Source organism: Crocodylus porosus, unplaced genomic scaffold (assembly GCF_001723895.1).
Source record: "Crocodylus porosus isolate Cpor-Errol unplaced genomic scaffold, CroPor_comp1, whole genome shotgun sequence".
Classification (NCBI taxonomy): Eukaryota; Metazoa; Chordata; order Crocodylia; family Crocodylidae; genus Crocodylus; species Crocodylus porosus.
The window spans coordinates 23,351,116-23,359,153 of NW_017728918.1; positions in this window are offsets into that span (position 1 = coordinate 23,351,116).

An 8,038-nucleotide genomic window follows, 5' to 3' on the forward strand; every position below is an offset into this window, starting at 1 on the left:
GCTGACTTCCTGCCCTTTGGGCAGGGGGCTGGACTCGGTGATCTCCCGAGGTCCCTTCCAGCCCTGATGTCTATGAAATCTATGAAATATGTACAGAATCATTTCCAGGATATACTCTTGTAAACCCAGAATAGCTTTGCTTTTACGCTGGATTTGAATCCATATGTTCTGAGAGCAGAATTTGCTACATTTCTGTCTAAGCATAAAAATTAGGTGCTTTTCATTAGGAAAAATGTTTGCATTAGTCCTGCCCAATGAGCAAGTAGTGATAACTGCCTTTGTACCTCTGTGCAAATTTATTCTATACCTTGTTCTAAATCCAGGTTGTCCCCATCCAAAATATCTAGAACCGAGCCAAAGTATTTCCAACAAACCTCATTAAAAATTATTCTATGTTGTCTTTTACAAAGGAGATCATTGATAAACTCACTAATAGGACATAATTGTTTCCTCCATTACCCAAGAATAATTAAATTCCTCATGTCTAGCACTTGAAATTTTCTTCTCAGATCATCCCTTTTGGATCTCTTACCTAATCCAACATACACATTTCACAACAGAAATTTATATATCACAAGCTTTAAGGCTGCTTAGAATCTACTGGAAAGGACCTGGAACACCAGTGACTTCATATCATCCAAGCCAGTTAAACTAGCCACATTCTCACAGTAGCTACTAAAGAAAGTCTCTTTGCACTTGCTACTTAAACTGCTAAATCACTTGCCTTTCTTCCCTTCTTTTTTTGAATGTTCTCTCTCTACACAGCAAGTTCCTTTTGGGATCTTCAAATCCATCTCTAAAGTGCCTAGAACACCTCCGGCACCATAAACAATAAATACTCTCTTTATTTCACTGAGTGCAACTCCATTTTTCATCATTAGGATATACAAACAGGGAAACCACCTCCATCCTATAGACCCTTTGAAAACCATGAATCCATTAAAAAAAAAGACTTGAGTCTTTAGAATCCTTTTACAGTGTTAAGGGAATATTTAGTGCATTTTGAACATATGTGTTCTTCCTACAATGAGGTTGTTAAGGAATGCAAAACAATTATTCTTCTTATTTGCCATTCTGCCACTTAGCTGAATGCCTGAAAAATTCACTGTTAAATAATTCTAACCTTGGGGTTTTTTGTAGTTCAAAGCCCTTCTTTCTCCAGCAATGATTAGATAATCAGACACCAAAGTGCTAGTTTTCCATTCAAGGTCTATTCTCAAGTTTTTGGCAGGGTTTTCTTCTCAACTTTTTTAACCTCAGCTGCTCATCCTCTGAAATCTGATTAGAAGAGATGAATAACTATGACTTCTAGAAACCACACAGCATCTGCAAAAGAGATGTAGCTACTATGAACCTAGTGCAAGTGGCCAACCTGCAGCATGGGTGCCGCAAGAGGTAAGGGCAGCCTCTGGGTGGCATGTGGCACAAGGAAGGAAGAAGAAAGCAGATCAGAAGATCAGGCAGGATAACGGGACCAAAGTGACACACCTGGCAAAACTGTGACGCACCTGGCAAAAAAGTGGGCCCCACTGCAGTGGTACAACTCCATCACATAAGGCTAAATCCCATTTTACCCACTAGACAACTAGGGGAGACTTGTAATGCACTTTACATACCTAAATGGTAGCTTACCAGCTATATAAATGTAGCCATTTGCTGTTCTATTATGCATGTGGCTTGGATGCATAAGTGTCTATGTGCCCAGGATGGTGCTGAGCTACATAATCATGTATGATGGACGTGCATAATATTTTACGTGGCAGAAATCCATGAGCAGCAGGTATTGAACAGAGGAAAATCCACCCATATTTTAGCCCCAGTAGCTGTATGGTTAGGACACTTTCCCAGGAAGTAGGGAACGGGTTCTAGGTCCCCTCCTTTACACAAAGCTGATTTGAACCTATAGTTTCATAGTTTCTAGGGTCGGAAGGGACCTGAGCAGATCATCGAGTCCTACCACCTGCCATGGCAGGAAAGAGTACTGGGGTCAAACAACCCCAGCAAGGTGTACATTTAGGTGTACATCCACCTGTATCTCTCTGACTTGCAGAGCAGTGTGCTAACCATCAGGTCACAAGCCAAGCATTATCCTGGCCCCATTCCAGCACTCCTTTTGCAGCCAAGAGAGGAAGATATGTGAGGCCAAAAGGAGGAGGAGCATAAGATTGAGGATCTGTGGCTTCCCTGAAGGGAATTGGTTCCTGAAAGGGAGTTACCTATCCAGCCAGTATACAGCCTCTGCACATGTGCAGTAGTCTTGAGTGCTTATGCATCCACACTGGACTGGTAAAAGAGTTGAAAACACTGTGTAGGTGCTGGAAAACTGCTATTTAGTCACATAAGCTGAATTAGAGTTCAGCCCCTCCTGTAACTGCAGGTTCTGATCTGGGCAAGCGGAATCAGGGAGGTGTCTTATTTTGCCTGTGTAGATGCACAGGTCTCTTCTGCAATCAGTGAGCATGAATATACAGATCATCCCTTTTGGATCTCTTAGCTAATCCAACATACACATTTCACAACAGAAATGTATATATTACAAGCTCCAAGGCTGCTCAGCATCTACTGGGTAGGAGCTGATGCACCAGTGACTTCATATCATCCAAGCCAGTTAGACTGGCCACATTCTCACAGTAGCCACTAAAGTCAGTCTGTCTGCACTTGCTACTTAAATTGCTAAATTGATAGCTTTTCTTACCTCCGTGTGCACTCTTGAATCCTATTTTGCCTTTTAAAGGCCCACCTTTCTGTCATCCATTTCAACGGGAAGCACTTAGACACCTGCAGAGGCAGATCCTTATTTACACAAGAGGCACGTGGAACGTGGAATTTTAACTTGTACAAAGAGCATCCAGCTGCTCAGACTTCTATTTCCCTTGGATCACAAAGTCAGGGCTTTTAAATCTTGGCAGCTAGACCTGTATGTGGGCTACATAAGGAGTCTGTTCCAACAAGACATGAGAGACCTGGGTTCTAGTTCTCACCTATCTTCAGGTGCTTTAACTGCACTATTCCTTTATCATAACAGAGGTGTCATATCAATCTATGGAGAAGATATGGTATTGAGCACCTTCTTCTTCCCTCTTTCCTTGAAGCTAGCTCACTCAGCAGTCAGGAAGCTAGTATTTACGGTGCAAAAGCGGCAAGCAAGAGAGAGACTTGCTTGCCCAGAGAGGAGGTACTTGTTTTGCAGTGGGAAGGGAGGGAGTGTGGGTTCTGGCTCCTGCCCTGGAAGCTGTTTATTAGGGCTGTGCAAAGCTTTGGGTGCTGATTCGATTCATAAGAAATTTTGCCTGATTCAGAGGCTGAATCTCTGAATCCAAATCAAATCAGGAAATCAATAAAAAGGTCCAAAGCAGAAATCGATTCAGAAAAGATTTGAAGACAGATTCAGAGATTCGCTGATATGGGCAGTCCCCACTCACCACCGCAGGGAGCTGTATCTGGGTTCTGTGCCAGTTCACAAGGAGAGGGGGGGAAGGGGCTGGAGGAGTGTGGAGGGGACCATGGAAGGACCCCCACCAGGTCCCATCTCCTGCCTGCTCCCCCAGCCTCCTGAGCACACCCTGACCCCCCCACCCACTCTCCCAGTCCTGTCAATGGCTGCCCTACCTGGCCCCAGCATCTCAACACTTAAAAAAGAAAAGTTCTGCACTCACCAGATGCTGCAGAGGTTGTCGGGGCTTCTGGGTGCTCATGGCAGAGACCTCCCATGCAACGTGGGGTAGTGGGGGGCAGCGGGGATTGCCTGACAGGAGCTGGTGAGGGTGGGGCTTTTTTTTTTTTTTAAAGAGCCGGGACACTGGGCCTGGGCGGGGCATCCATTGATGAGACTGGGAGAGCAGGCGGGGCATGGGACCTGTTTGATTCAGAGATTTGGCTGATTCAGCAATGGCCGAATCTCTGAATCGGATTTGGCTGAATCAATTTGGGACAATGATTTAAATCACCAAATTAAATCACTGTCCCCCGATTCGGCTGAATCTGAAGCAAATACTAGCTACTTTGCACAGGCCTACATTTATTCATTTTATCTAATCAGCATTCAAGGCCAAATGCATCACAGACACTGATGTAGATGTGAAGTCATGTAGATGTGAAGTCATGGCACTATTTTGGATTGCATTTTAGTAAACAGGGGCAGGATCTGGCCCAATGGAGTTGCATCAACGTAAGTAAGAGAGGCATTGGCCTGCACAATTAATCTGAAAACTATTGAATCACAAATCCTTAGTATACTCACCTCACCCTCCTGTGTAAGCTGCATGTATGGTAAGAAATGTTCTGAGAGAAAAACAATTTTAGGAGAGAGGTAACAGTGAAGCAAGTCAGCTTGTGTCCCACAAGGCTGGGAAAGACTAAGTGTTGTATATACTTGGGCTTTCTTATTTCTGAATGGAAGGGTAGGCAAGCTTTGAGCTTTGCTATGACCTGTCTGTGTGGCTTTCTTTTCCTCCTATGAAACACAGGCACAAATTCCTTTTTTTTAGGGATTCCAGATCATGTCTTCCAAGAAGCCTTTCCTACCTGAAGACATTCTGTAATGAGGATGGCTACTTGAAGGCTTTTCAGATAGTGAAGTCCGGGCATCTATTCCAGCCCATAGGGACAGATTTTCAAGCAGGTTAAGCAACATATAGAGCAGGAGTAGGTAAAATGGTGGATCCAGCTGGGAGCTGGACTCCATTTGCCAGCAGTCCCTGCCCATGTCACTGCAGCCAGTTTTCATGGAGACGGTAGTAGTGGCAGTGCTGTGACAGTGTGGGACCAAGGTTTCCAAAGAGACCAGCACTGCCTGGGCATGCAGCTGGGTGGGGAGCTGCTCTGGGGCTGGCAACTTGCAGTGGTAACAGCATGGTCCGGAGCTGGGGCAGAGCTGCAAGCCACTGCCTGCATGCCCCTGCCTGAAACATGCAGGCAGCAGATAGCAGTTCTGCCTTGGTTCTGGACCACACTGTCCCTGCTGCAAGATCCCAGCCTCGGTTCAAGTCCTTCCCGGCTGCACACCCTATCAGCCTTACTGGGGCCAGTCTCCATGGGAACCCTGGCCCCCTGCTATCATGGCCCCACTGCTCTGGGATCTCCATGGATACCGGCCATAGCAGCACATGCAAAAGATTCTGGGAAATGGAGTGTGCTGCGGGCCCAATCTGACCCACAACCCAGACTTTGCCCATTCCTGGTATTGAGCCTTCTTTCTGTCCCTAATATTGTTTATGACTTTTTCCTGATGTTTTTGTAATGCAAAAAACCACATACAACATTAGAAGAACTCACCTTCCCCCACTCAAGGGAATCATATCACAATGGAGTGTAAATAGATGTGGATGTCTCTGACCCAGTGTTGAAGTGTTTCCAAGCATACACTGAAAGGACAAACATTGCAAAAAGAGGAAGTGTGGTTGTGTAACACATTTGGCTGTGTGCACATGTGAGTCAGGCTATTACATGGGGTGACTTAGGATGCCATTGTGAGACTTAGATGCCTAAAGATTGTGTAAGTGTCATGTTCATGTCTTAGCAGGCAAATACAGTTCTTTTCTTAATCTCCAGTTCAATAATGTGTTTCAGCACATGTATATATTTTACTAACCATATATGCGTTAAACACTAAAATAGAAAATTAGAGCCAGATTTACCCCTGAGCACAAATGAACTGGAAAAGCACATAAGGCATGCTTCATAGCTAATATGAATTGTTATATAATAGTGTGGAGTGTGTACACGCTGTATTTTCTTTATGAAAATCTGAAATTTTCTTTTTTGTGTTCTTTATAAACCAAGAGTATGAGCATTTGTGTCCAGATGGTTTTGCTCCAATAATGACTTCAGGAGCAGATCTGTTACACTGATGAGTACTCTAAAACCACTGACAGACATTCACTTAAAGGCATGATAGGATCCCCAGTCCCAACAACTGTGTCCTGCCATGCACCATGTGGCCCAATCCCAACTGTGACATATTTGCCAAGCAGGGGGACCCTGGGATCATGATTCTAGCTTCCCCCTGAAGAAGCACATTGAAAGCTGGGTGCTCAACAATCAGCTGGTTATCAGAGCTGGGGGTAGGGGAAGGGGTTAACCCAAGGAGATCCCGGGGTCAAAAAAACCTGAGCAAAAAAAAAGCAGAGCGGCACACATGGGGGCAGTGTGTGCCCCCCAAAACTGAGGCCTGGCCAGCTGGAGCCACACACTGTCTGCCAGGCAGACTCCAAGTGGCAGGATCGCCGTCACTGCAGCCCCAGGAGGCCCCCAGGACCCCAGGTAAAGCTGCTGGGGCCAGCACTAAGCTGGCCTCATCCTCTCCTACCCCACCCCGGGGTAACCTGTCACATGCCGGAGGGTGTATGGTCCCTGCGGAAACAAATGTTCATGCTTGTGTGCTACAGTGTCAGTCCTGGCAAACTTATCTCTGGAATTGAGCAGCTTCCATTAAGAAGCTTCTGGAACAATCCCTACCAATAATTCTTTTAATTTTTCTAATCTAAAAAAACATGCCGCGAAAAATCTTATTTTCCAAACAAGAATGTAAAAATCTTGAAACAGAGACATCTTGGTACTAATGTAGTGAAAGAGGTCCTTGGAGTGTGTAGGAGGGATACAGTTACAATCACCTGAGTAGTATTGCTATCCTCTCTAGTTTGGAAGCAATCCAATACCTCATTCAGATATATTTTTGAGGATTAAAACAGCATGGCCATTCCTGCTGACTTTGTTCAGCTCCCTAGCAAATATCGTAATGTGCATTATGTTCCTTTTTGGCACTATGCTCCCTGCGTTGTTTTTTTTTTTTTTTCCATTCTGTGTTTTAACAGTTTCCAGTAACCTGAAAAAAAAATCATTTCATGAAAAGTAACACCAGCAAAAAGCATTAATACTGACTGCGGTAGAAATACTTTTTTTTTGACTTGTGATAGTGAAAAATAGGAGTCATATAATGATTGTAAATAGAGACCAAAAAAGCTGGTTAGGAACATCATATGGAATAACCAGTTTGGTTCATATTAGATTGTTCTGTGATTTCTTCACATGATAAAATCCTCCATTTGACATGCTACTATATTGACCTTTAAGTTTATGGAGTCAAGAGAACACTTACATAACTGAGAATAGCAAAGCCGAATGGAAAAAAAACATGATGGAACGGAATCTGTTGTCAAATGACAAGTGATATTAAAGAACTATAAACTATTTCCAGAAGTGCTGTTTTTTACCAAATCCCTCTACAGCATAAAGAGATCAACTGTTTTCTGTAAAGGACCTTACAAGTTGACGCATTATGACAAATAGTCCCTGTCCTTCACCTGCGAAGGATAAATGATGACTTTGTTGTAGACAGCTGCTGTGAACAGTCCATGAAGAGGTGACCACAGATGAGCAGAAAACAGATAGGCTTTTTAATAGACAATAACATTAATCAATTGAAAATAGTGGTGTTAATATAAAAATCAAAATATGTGATGAGTGTGGCTCCAGCTGGCCAGGCTTCGGTTTTGGGGGGCACACACTGCCCCCATGTGTGCTGCTCTGCTTTTTTTTGCTCAGGTTTTTTTGACCCGGGGATCTCCTGGGGTCAAGCCCTCCCCCTGCCCCCCGCTCTGCTACCTTGCAGCGTGAAGAATTGCTGAATGTACAGTATGTGGTATTACAGATGTGCCTGTGGTGCCACACACCACACGGCTACACTCATCTTGACATGGCCTGTGAGCTGGTGTCTTAGGCCCCTCTACATGTTACCTTTATTAATTGCATGTGTAATAGGATGCTCTGGTCTTTTAAAGGCTGGTGCCAGCTAACTCTATTCTAAAAAAATAACCCTTTCAAAAAGCAGGTTGTTCTGAGAAGACTCCTAGAACAAGCTGGGCATGAGGGCTGATGCTTGATTTATATGACTACTAGCTGTGGATTATAAAGGAGGAGTTTAAACTCACATAAGGGGAGTCCAGTAACTCATGTAAGGGTAAAAGTTGGGTCATGTGGGAGGTAAGGAGAGGGACCTTAACCACAGTGGTAAATAATAAGTCTGGGGAAAGAGCTCAAG